Genomic DNA, 12,519 nt, shown 5'->3' with positions numbered 1-12,519 from the left:
TCACACTAACATTAGTTATCAAATTTTCATTATTTACTTTCATATTGTTTTATGATCTAGATATTAATGTAATAACTATGTAAGCAAATGCATTTAATTAGAATTAGAGTCTGGCTGGGCGGAAGAGAAGGCCTACTGGCCTTAGCTCTGCCAGATTAAATAAATAAATTGTTATTATTATTATTATTATTATTATTATTATTATTATTATTATTATGTATTAAAAGTGTATACTGCGTGTTCAGTTCAAAATGTGTCATGGCTCGCTGTATGCCGTCATGTGGCTAGCCGATGAGCCTAGAGAATTCAATCTTCCTACACTTCCGCAAAGGCGTATTACCTATGTGCCAGAGAAGTTGCCTAGCAAGTATGGCGTTCATTCTGAAGAGTACTTACCGATACGTACGGTAACACCGATAGTGGCAGGAATGTGAACTGTTTGGAAACACGTACTGAGGTGAGCTTTTTCTTATTTTCGGGATATGGCGAGAGGGTTAAGATGATTACTTACGTATTTGTTGACATTAACTTTGAAGGTCAACATAGACACGGAGCATTTGATTTGTGTTGTGGAATGTTGCCGTATTGCAACCGATGATAACAAATACCCTGCGTACGACTTGCCCGCGCAAAAAACAGTTCGAAAGACGTTATGGTAGCACACAGACCGTACAGACCGCCATCTGTTGCGACGACGTTCATGGTATACTGTACACGTTCTCAAGTTCAGATTGAACGCCTTGATTAATAGGCAACTTCTCTGACATAAAAGCTGAAACTCGCTTCAAATCGCCGACTCACAACAGTGACGTCATGACACACTTTGAAATGAACATCCAGTATAGAAAAATGAAGAACCGTGGTATATTATTTGATATTCTTTAATTTCTTATTTTTCAGTGGTATGATTTAAATGTAAATATAAATTATTCATAGTGGTGACAATCTTTCAAAGTACACACTTTTAACGAAGATAGCTTATTGAGTCCTGTTCTTGCACATTACTCGCGACTTTGTTTGCCAGAATTCTTTGTAGTCTCAGTAGACGGCTGTAAGATAATTATGTTGCCAAAGTAAAGGAACACGGAGCGAACAAATGACTAGTGATTTTGTCTGACCCAGGTGTGGTTTGCGTGACCGAAATGTATGGCATGAGGCATCTGATTTCATTTTCCTTACGAGGAGAGCCACGCCAGGACTTTTTACAGCTCTTAAGAATCATGACCGTTGACCTGATTTGAAACCGGGAACTCGGGATTCCATGAAGAACATACGGACTACTACCAAACTATAAAGGACAATTTATTGATACCTTAATTGCGAATTCGAATCCCTCTAGGCCAGCTATGGGGACTATCAGCAAAGTAGGGAGAGAAAGTTCCTACCCACCCCACATTCGTTTGATTAACAGGCGAGGGGTAAAGCAGCTGTTTTGCTAAGTCAAGTGCAGTGGCGGATTCGACACACTTGCGCATCAGTAATTTCTCCGCTGTTATTTCTTGGTTCAAAATCTTTACAGTATTTTGTTCATAGGAAGTACACGTATCATACAACAATTATGACGGCCACCTACTGTCATTAGGCAAATTATATATTTTTCAATTGTATAACTACTCCTTTATCATGTGCACAAAAAATTCTTGAACTGCCTTGTGATCGACATAATAAAGTATTTCTTTTTTAAAAACAATAAAGAAAAAAGCAAAGCTCCATTGTCATTTAACTTGAAAACATATTAAACACAATATAATGATCAACAAAATCAATTCTTTCGTTTTATAAATACTAAAGAAAGTAAAACTAAGCTCCACTGTCATTTAACTTTAAAACATATTAAAGAAAATATATGAGATATGAATGAAACGAAATACTACTGTAGGCCTATAACTGCTGGTTTTCATTTTTTTGTTGTTGATTGCCCTCGAAATTTATTATTATTAACTAAAAAGGATATATTTGGCTCTAAAATAGAACAACTCAACCGTAATACTGAAACTAAATGCATGTCTGCGATCCTAGACCTGGAGGTACTTTTGGTCATATTCATCTTGAAAAGAAAAACAGCTCACAACAGTAAGTAGAGCCAAATAGAGATACCATACGCATTGCAAATCTGCGCAGATTAGGGAATTGCTCCTCTGGTAGGTATTTAAAGAGATCTAATCCATTTTTCCCTAAACACGTTAGTAGCGTGCTCTTTTGCATCTCTAAAGTGGCTCTGTTGCTTGGGTAACATCAAATACAAATGGATTATTGAACAGACATATCTCCATGTCCATTGCAGTTACTTCTGAAAAATCTTTCTTGGAAAGAGAACGCATCAAGTAGGCCTAATATGCACTCAAAGTTTTAAATAAGTTCAGTTCCAAATAGGCTACTTAATAAAATAATAAGTATCTAAATCCTGAAAATACCATAAACATATTGTAAATTTTATTAGTAACAACAATAATTCCTTTCTACAATTCGCCTTAAACGCTCTCGTCAACAATTGGATTTTTACTCAACACAATATTCGTTATAAAACTCCACCGACGACAATGACAATTTACTTGGACTAGTACGAACAACAATGAACTGTTAATCTTAACTAATATTTACAAAGCTCTATTTACAAATCAGAACTATCAGTTCTCAGTTCACAGTTCTTCTATCTCAGTCACTCGAGTTCACAGTATCTCGAACCACAGACCTTCAGAGACAGTTCACTGTTCTCGAACTCGGGTCCCTCCAACTGCGGTCCACTGCACTCGAACTCAGGTCCCTCCAACTGCGGTCCACTGCACTCGAACTCAGGCCTTCGGATGCTGACGCACACTCGAGTCGAACTCCGGTTGGCTTGACTGGCTTGCTTGCTCTGGCTTACTCACTGACTGAATAACTGAAAAAACTGCTCGAGTTCGCCGGCGCTTCTTCTTTTATAGCAAAATCATAGTTGCGAGAAATTTCTACAGGTGTGTAGAGAATTATCTGGATATCTCCACTTCGACGCACTTCTGGAAGGGTCGGGAAGGTCCATTCCCCCTTACTCCGCATGCAGCAGTTGCGCGTGCACTCTCCCCTCGTCGCGTGGGCCTTTCCCCTCTCCGCCGCGCGCCGTCCCTCATGCTTCATGAAGCCCGCGCGATATGCTCTCTCTCGCGGGACGCTGGTCGTAAGTTCGAATCTCACGTCGCTGTCACAATATCTTGTTTTGTATCTTTTCACAAATATTACGAAAATACCTTTTAAAAATCTAAATAAATACTTGTAAGATCACCGAAGTCCGCTTTATGCTTCCGATCAAAGTGGCGTTTAATATTGAAGCGTTTTATATGCGCAATTTTAAACCTACATATTAAGCAACAGACTTTCTTCTTTTTGTAAGTAACAAAAATTCATTCTGCCACTCTTCCTGAAACGGACGTCCCGAGATCGAAGCCTTATCCGCCACTGAACGAAGTGTGTCTAGAGAAGCATCAGGCGGAGGAGAGGGTCGGTGGAATGAGGTAAGGCGGCTTTGAGTGCAGTGGCCCTTCGGAGCCATTTTTCCCCATGGTTGCTCTAGGCTGTGAATGTCTTTCTGTAGTAAATATGGCATTCTGTGTTTTAGGAGGACACCAGGCTCAATGCTGAAACCTACGTCATAGGACTCCAAACTTCGTGCTTACAGCATCTGTTGAAGACGGATATTAAGGGAGCTTACGGGGAAGTATCGGGAAGGTAAGAGAACTCCAGACTTAATTGGATTTATGACCAAGATGAATAGAAGATATGATATGCTTATTAACATTGCAGTTCATTTTAATGCATTGGAAGTTTATTATTGTGCAGAATATGAATGCATGTATAATATGTTTTATGCTCGACCATGCCGAAATGTAGTAATTATACCCCTGATAGCAGTCCTTTAATACATGTCATTAAAGTACAGGTGTTTTCAGCCAATGACAACTTAGCTTACAGGTGTTCAGCCAATTATAAGTCAGCTTTGTACCGTTATAAAACCGCAAGTATCGATTATTCTCGGATATGCAATCGAAAGAGAATTAGCGAAAAGTCACGGAGGCTGAAAATCCAATAATGTCGCAGAAGGTTATGTTCTGTTACTATAATAATTAGCGTTAATTGTAAATAATATTCAAATAAATTCAATTTGTCATCTCGTTTTTCAATGTCGAATTCAATAATCAAGGTTATACCAACTTTAACGGGATTACACAAGGTCAATGACATTAGTATTAGTATTAGTAGTATTTATTTATTTAACCTGGTAGAGATAAGGCCGTCAGGCCTTCTCTGCCCCTCTACCAGGAGGTTCCAACTACAATATCAACAATAAAATTACAATTAAGTTAGTATTAAATTTACAATTACAATTACAAATAATATTACAGTTAGTATTAAATTTACAATTACAATAAAATCAAAGTACGAAAAGATTACCTGAATAATTAAAGCTAGATAATTTATCATAGAGAAACAAAGAATATTTTATATTTACTGAATTACAAATTAAATCTAGAATAACAAAATTGTATAGTGATGAAATTACTGAATATTGAAATATTTTGTGATAGATTAAAGAAACTATTTACAAGTAATCAGTTACTCACCAAGTGCCTAGTAAGTTTTCGTTTGAATTCAATTTTATTTCGACAGTCCCTGATGCTAGCAGGTAGCGAATTCCAGAGTCTTGGCAGGGCTATTGTGAAAGAAGATATTATTGTTCCTCGGAAAAAATCAATACTTTCGCGTCTGCGCACATCTCACAATTCACGACCTAGAACAAGGTCACTTCCGATCTTGTCAGATACAAATAAAATATATACATCTGAATTAATTTCAAGTTAGAAATATGGTCGAGCATAAAAAGTCGTATGAAACTCGCCTATAGTGGTAATTAAGAAGCTCGTATGAAAATTATGAAACTCGCTTGCGCTCGTTTCATAAACATCCATACTCGCTTCTTAATTACTATCATTATAGGCTCGTTGCATAATGTACTATTATTTTACGTTGGGTAATTTAATTGAAGTGAATTTATTATAGCAGGCAGAGTAACTATCTCATGCCCCCATGTTATATTGCTACCAGTGTACTTCATTAGAACCAGGTACCCAGCTTCGAAGCCGTTAGCCCTGTGAACTTACAGTATATTTATTTTCCCCTATTATCATATTATAGTATTATCTAAGAAATTAGCAAGTTCTTTGTGATAGTAGAAGAGAAAGAGTGGGGGAAGGGAAGTGGTCCGTGGCCCATTTCTTTTAGGGCTCATCCCGACATTTGTCTTATTACTCAAGGGAAACCACGGAAAAACCTTGAGCAGGATGAGGTGTAGTGCTGACGACAAGCCAATTGGCTTCAGTGGGTTCTGTATATATTGAGGTGGAAGGTTGTCTTTTAATCGTGATTTAAAATACAAATACATTAGAAATCCATAAGAATTATTTACAAAAAAATATGTAGAATACATCTATGCAGCCAATAACGTGATCACCCTGAAACAGAGAAATAACATTATTAGTGTATTAGTGGACTTTTGTCTGTTTTTCGAGTCCTGTTGTTGTTTAGTGTTCAATTTGATTTGCGTCTTGTACGTTGTCATTCCAAGCTAGAGGGTGGAGTAGCTCTTAGGTCTTCTGTGTTTATCTAAAGCAGGGTTGTAGCTACCGAGGGTAGAAATTAGTGGGTTGTTGCTGCTGTACGATTTGGTGTACGTGCAGAAGGCTTGATTTGAAATATATTCTTGAATTGTCAAAATTTCGAGTTCTTTATGAATCAATCTAACAGGTGTTACTCTACGAAGTCCTGTAATGAATCTTAAAAGTTTGTTTTGGAAAACGTAATTTTTAAGAACTGTAATAGGTGCATGTCCCCAAGCAGGACAACCATATAATATTACTGACGTAATTAATGTTTTATACAAAGTCAAGGCTGTATGTTTGTTTAAATGTCTGTATAATATGTGTATGTATATATATATATAATAATAATAATAATAATAATAATAATAATAATAATAATAATAAACTTACAAGTAATGTCATTTCTCAATATATATTTTACAAATTAAACTGTAATTATTGTAAATTATAATTAACAATGCAATCTGACCTTATAATTTTATAGTAATTCATATTTTCATAACTCAGGTTTCTTTAAAGAACAAATACGCGTTTAACCAATCTACTACGTTCACTTCTCTGAAGCATTAAAAAGCTTTCGAATCCACATGTTCACGTCTTTTTTGTATATTTTTCCATGAGGCGTTACATCCTTAATAAATTCTGTCATTTTTTTTTTCAGACAACACAAATCAAAAAATACTCAGAACTGAGTCTGCTACAAATCATGTCCAAAATAGCATGAGAACGAACTTATAAAAATGAGAATATACTAGCTTTTATTCTTACCAAACATGAGTATATATTCTGTGCAAGATGGATACTTGAGTAGGCCTATATTCTACTATGGTCCCACGTTATAGTATGTAATCAAAATGAGCAAGTACTCAAATGTTTTTATTCTTACCAACAAGAGTATTTACTAAAGAAAATCGAGTAAGTACAGTATATACTAGGGTAAGGTTGCGTATATCGCACCACTTTAGCATTTATAATTTTTATTGAACAGTACAATTTTTTAATAATTTTGAGGGAAAAATTGTTCCGGAGCCGGGTATCGAACCCGGGACCTTTGGTTTAACGTACCAACGCTCTACCACTGAGCTACCCGAGAACTCTAACCGACACCGATCCAGTTTTTCCCTCTATATCCACAGACCTCAAAGTGGGCTGACAACCGTCAAGCAACCAACTTCGAGTGCACACTAACTCCGTGTGACTTAAATTGTGGTTTTCTGTTAACGAACAGTGACATGTATTATGCAAATCAAGATTTCAGGTATAACTCCCTGTGAAGTTGATTTGAATAATTTTGAGGGAAAAATTGTTCCGGAGCCGGGTATCGAACCCGGGACCTTTGGTTTAACGTACCAACGCTCTACCACTGAGCTACCCGGGAACTCTAACCGACACCGATCCAATTTTTCCCTCTATATCCACAGACCTCAAAGTGGGCTGACAACTGTCAAGCAACCAACTTCGAGTGCACACTAACTCCGTGTGACTTAAATTGTGGTTTTCTGTTAACGAACAGTGACGTGTATTATGCAAATCAAGATTTCAGGTATAACTCCCTGTAAAGTTGATTTGAATAATTTTGAGGGAAAAATTGTTCCGGAGCCGGGTATCGAACCCGGGACCTTTGGTTTAACGTACCAACGCTCTACCACTGAGCTACCCGGGAACTCTAACCGACACCGATCCAATTTTTCCCTGTCAAGCAACCAACTTCGAGTGCACACTAACTCCGTGTGACTTAAATTGTGGTTTTCTGTTAACGAACAGTGACGTGTATTATGCAAATCAAGATTTCAGGTATAACTCCCTGTAAAGTTGATTTGAATAATTTTGAGGGAAAAATTGTTCCGGAGCCGGGTATCGAACCCGGGACCTTTGGTTTACCGTACCAACGCTCTACCACTGAGCTACCCGGGAACTCTAACCGACACCGATCCAATTTTTATTTTCTGCATTCCTTTACAGAAATACATTCCCAGAACATTTGCCTTTCATGTAAAAAAGAATCCTTGAATTTGATTTAATAATTTTGAAGTAGAATGACATTTTCGAAACACTTGTCAGTGGTGCCATTTAGGCAACTAGTTTCCTAAATAGCACCTGCGGTTTCTTAAATCGCACCTCTTTATCTGCAGGGAACGGGATGAAGGAAAGCTTTTAATATTGAACATATTGAACAATATTTAATATGAATAATGTAATAAATGCAAATTACAATTTTATTGAAATTAATTATAGAGAGTAACGCATCTTGAAATGAAATTGTAAAAATAGAGCATAAATTACCTAACATTTAAACTTCCTGAATGGGTTTTTTATTGTTACACATTTGCCATGTGCTTCACCAGGCAGTTCAGACTGTAAACTGCGTCACCTTTTCTCCACGATTATCTCGAAGCCACCTAAAACTGCTTCATGATTTAGCTGTCTGAAATGGTTTGAAGATAGAAACATCTAAAGGCTGGGCCTCTGAGTATTATGACGAGGAAGCTGAAATAGGAGCACATCATTTTCCCGAGATAATCTAGCTTCTAAATTTTTGGAATGGTTCGTATAGGTGGACATACAGCAGCAGCACTTTTTTCTATGACAGGTTGAGTGGCAAATAAAATGTTTGAGCTATTCGACAAATAGTTCACTGTTGATGTAACCTGACTCAGAGCAAACAAATAACGATCCTGGAGGAGCACCAGCTGATAATGTAGGATGCACTGTTTGACGTTTAAAAATTTTCATAGGTGGCACAAAATATCTGGTGCGCTTGTACAACACACACTTGTTGTATTAACGCCCTTTTCACCACTTGATATTGCAGCCACCTGATGCAGTCCTCGTTCAGTTAAAATTTTTTGGCCTTGTTTTGTACGGCTAGAATTGCTACAGTTGCTCATATCGCACCGGTGCGAATTAGGCACCTACAAAGTGGTGCGAATTAAGAAACTACGTCATAAGTTATTATTTCCTTCATTCTAGCCTATAATCACCACATGTTCGAAAATCGTACTAAGTTAAATGCTCTTTAATATTTCTTTTAACCAATAACATCTTAAGATTATGGATTTCTTTACCTACAAATCCGTTATATAGTTACAAAATGTTAGCTAAATATACGAGGTGGATCCAGGAAATAACGACCGTTTTGTTGTAATAATTAAAAAAAATATTTATTTGAAAAAACAAAGTCTGTTACATAACTGAAGCTTCCTTTACTTCTCTACATAATCACCACCTACATTTAAACATTCATCGTATCTGTTCACAAGCTTTAGAATTCCCGTGTTATACTCCTCTGCCGCCAGTTCATTAAGCCAGGTGTTCACTGTCTTCTTCAACACTTCATCACTTCCAAAACGATCCCAAAAGACAGTAGCCATGACTTTTTGTGTTGAGAGAGTCTGTTTGAATTTTCTCGGTTTCTTGGGTGATGAGGGATGATGCCGCTGACGTGATTGGCGCTTGGTCTCTGGGGTGTTGTGAGACACCCAGGTCTCATCACCAGTCACAATTTGATCAAGAAAGGCGTCTCCATCTGTGTGATATCGCATCAAGAATGTCAATGCTGAGGCCATTCTCTGAGTTTTGTGTTGGTCACTCAGTTGCCGGGGAACCCATCGTGCACAGATTTTGTGGTAGCCAAGATGTTGCGACACAATTTCACCAAGCAAAGAACGAGAAATGTCAGGAAAGGCAATATGCAATTCGTCGAGTGATGTGCGCCTGTCTTGCAAGATTCTGTCGTTCACTTTAGCCTTCAGGTCTTCTGTGATGAGTGATGGGCGTCCGGGTCGAGTTTCATCGTGGACATTTGTTCGCCCATTGTTGAACATTTCGCACCATTTTCTCACATTTCTTTCATTCATTACAGTATCACCATACATTTATTTCAATTGCCGGTAAATTTCTGCATGTTTCAAATGTCGGGCATTCAAAAATCGAATCACACTCCTCACCTCACAGTCGGCGGGATTATCAACCACGTCGTTCATTTTGAAGTAACACAAAATGCACAATGGCGACTTGTTGCAACCAGTACTCACAACATTATGAGAACACATGTTAAGGAAGCCAGTTGACCTTCAAACAAGGAAAGGGAGTCAGCTGCGCGGCGGGTATGCGCGAACGGTCGTTATTTCTTGGATCCCCCTCGTACATCCACTTGAGCGATTATATTAAATACTGTATCACCACGTTGCTAGCACAAAGAAGTGGCAGAAATCAAGTTACATGGTGGAAGTTCATATGGTAGATTGTAACAATACCACTAGATGCCACACTACTACAGTAATTTGTTTTAAACTAGCAGTGGTGCCATTTAGGAAGCGGTACGATTTATGCTACTCTACCCTATATTCTCATTTTTATTCCTGTCACTCAATAACTCGTTGGATATGTCTATATGCTGAGCACGAATAACGCTGCTTACGTCACAGCACAGCATTGGGACTACACCGCACAAAATTTCATTCCCTATTCAGTGTGTGATTATGATTATGTGTCAGAGACAACAAACGTGCCAAGTTCCATATTCATGGTGGCATTGTTCGGAATGCTAGTCCTTACAAATCCTCCCACAAAGCCCGCATATCGGAATGGGCCAGCGGACGGGAATGTGCTCCACATGGAAAAGTGTACTCATATTTCGTAATGGATGCTAAACAGAACAAACGTATTTTTGGAATTGAGATGTAGTGCTTAACCGTTAATGCTCTCAACAGCTGTTAGCGGGGAGATAAATGAAATTGCTCAGCTTTTGTATGTAAGACCGTGTACAAACACAGCTTGCAACGACTTTCGTAATGTAATTACGCACAGCGAAATGCCATCGTGGCAGTTGCTGATGCTCTCGACTTAGTACTTGTAATACCGGGATTCCGGTAATAGTTTTTTTTCTAAATACTGAGGTTTATGTAAAATACCGATCTGTTGTATATGAAGTAATTGGCTATGATTTGTAAACATAAATATTATTCAATACCAACGTATAATTCGTTAGCCATATACATTATGCAGGCTTACTTACTTACTTACTTTACATACTTACTTACTTACTGGCTTTTAAGGAACCCGGAGGTTCATTGCCACCCACACATAAGCCCGCCATTGGTCCCTATCCTGAGCAAGATTAATCCAGTCTCTACCATCATATCCCATCTCCCTCAAATCCATTTTAATATTATCCTCCCATCTACGTCTCGGCCTCCCCAAAGATCTTTTCTCCTCTGGCCTCCCAACTAACACTCTATATGCATTTCTGGATTCTCCCATACGTGCTACATGCTCTGTCCATCTCAAACGTCTGGATTTAAAGTTCCTAATTATGTCAGGTGAAGAATACAATGCGTGCAGCTCTGCGTAGTGTAACTTTCTCCATTCTCCTGTAACTTCATCCCTCTTAGCCCCAAATATTTTCCTAAGAACCTTATTTTCAAAAACCCTCAATCTCTGTTCCTCTTTCAAAGTGAGTCCAAGTTTCACAACCATACAGAACAACCGGTAATATAACTGTTTTATAAATTCTAACTTTCAGATTTTTTGACAGCAGACTAGATGACAAAAGCTTCTCAACCGAATAATAACAGGCATTTCCCGTATTTATTCTGCGTTTAATTTCCTCCCGAGTGTCATTTATATTTGTTACTGTTGCTCCACGATATTTGAATTTTTCCACTACTTCGAAGGATAAATCTCCAACTTTTATAGTTCCATTTCGTACAATATTCAGATCACGCGACATAATCATGTTTCCGGGTTAGTGTTACAAACTTTCAGGGATGATGGGGAAGGGCACATGTATCAGTTTGAGATAAGGAACCCTAGTCCGGAAATGAGTAAGTCGAAAGTTACAAGCAAAAATAGTTGTGTAGAAATGAAATAATTTTATTCTTCTGTACACTCTATTTATGTGTATTTATCTGTACATCTTACACATACTGTATTCATCTGACGTTGTTTACGTTGTCTACTTACAGTATTCCATTCAGTGCGCTGTCTGAGGGATGGGGACAGGAAACTACACTAAAGCAATGCAGATGGCGTAATGTGTAACGGACATGGTCGGTCCTGATATGCACGTCTGTAGACAGCAGTGTATGTGTACAAGTTGCAGTGTCCAGTCGATCAGTCCTAGTGAAATGGAGGAGTGCAGGAGAGCGGAATAAGCAGACCTGATTTTCGAATACGGATGAGCCAATGGGAACAGTAGACAAGCTCGCACATTGTATCGTACAAGTACCCACGTAGGAGACATCCGACCCATACCATCTTTCCACGACTGTTCCAGACGTTAAGGGAAGGAGGGCATGTGGTGCGAAATCACAATTCCATTTCCACACAACTATTTTTGCTTACAACTTTCGACTCAGTCATTTCCGGACCAGGGTTCCTTATTTCAAATTGACATATGTGCCCTTCACCATCATCCCTGAAAGTTTGTAACACCAACCTGGAAACACCCTGCATAACTTATATATTATTCAGCTGCGGGCTAAAGCAAGGAGATGCAGTATCACCTTTACTCATTAACTTTGCTCTAGAATATGGCATTAGAAAAGACCAAGAAAACAGAGAGGTTTTGGAGTTGAACGGTTTACATCAGCTGCTTGTCTATGCGGATGACGTGAATATGTTAGGCAAAAATCTACAAAATGTTAGAGAAAACACAGGAATTTTACTTAAAGCTAGCAATGAGGTAAATTTTGAAGTAAATCCCGAAAATACAATGTATATGATTATGTCTCGTGACCAGTACATAATACGAAATGGAAATGTAAAAATTGGAAATTTATTCTTTGAAAAGGTGGAAAATTTCAAGTGCAACAGTAACAAATATAAATGACAATCGAGAGGAAATTAAACGTAGAATAAAAATGGGAAATGCCTGATATTATTCGGT

General features: G+C 38.1%; 1 protein-coding gene and 1 non-coding gene across 7 annotated transcripts in view; one reads left to right on the top strand and one right to left on the bottom strand.

Annotated features, from left to right (window-relative positions):
• LOC138709488 (uncharacterized) overlaps positions 1-12,519 on the top strand; it is a 967,551-nt gene that overhangs the window by 233,666 nt on the left and 721,366 nt on the right. For all 6 annotated transcript variants that reach the window (XM_069840291.1, XM_069840292.1, XM_069840294.1 and 3 more), the window contains exon 3: positions 3,593-3,702. The gene's annotated coding sequence lies outside the window, so the exon portion shown is untranslated. The remainder of the gene's footprint in view (positions 1-3,592; positions 3,703-12,519) is intronic.
• TRNAT-GGU (transfer RNA threonine (anticodon GGU)) lies at positions 7,473-7,544 on the bottom strand. Its single transcript has one exon. It is a non-coding gene; the product is annotated as a tRNA-Thr (tRNA).

Source organism: Periplaneta americana, chromosome 11 (assembly GCF_040183065.1).
Source record: "Periplaneta americana isolate PAMFEO1 chromosome 11, P.americana_PAMFEO1_priV1, whole genome shotgun sequence".
Lineage (NCBI taxonomy): Eukaryota > Metazoa > Arthropoda > Insecta > Blattodea > Blattidae > Periplaneta > Periplaneta americana.
The sequence above is the reverse complement of the archived record's forward strand: the minus strand, read 5'-3'. Positions and strand labels throughout refer to the sequence as shown.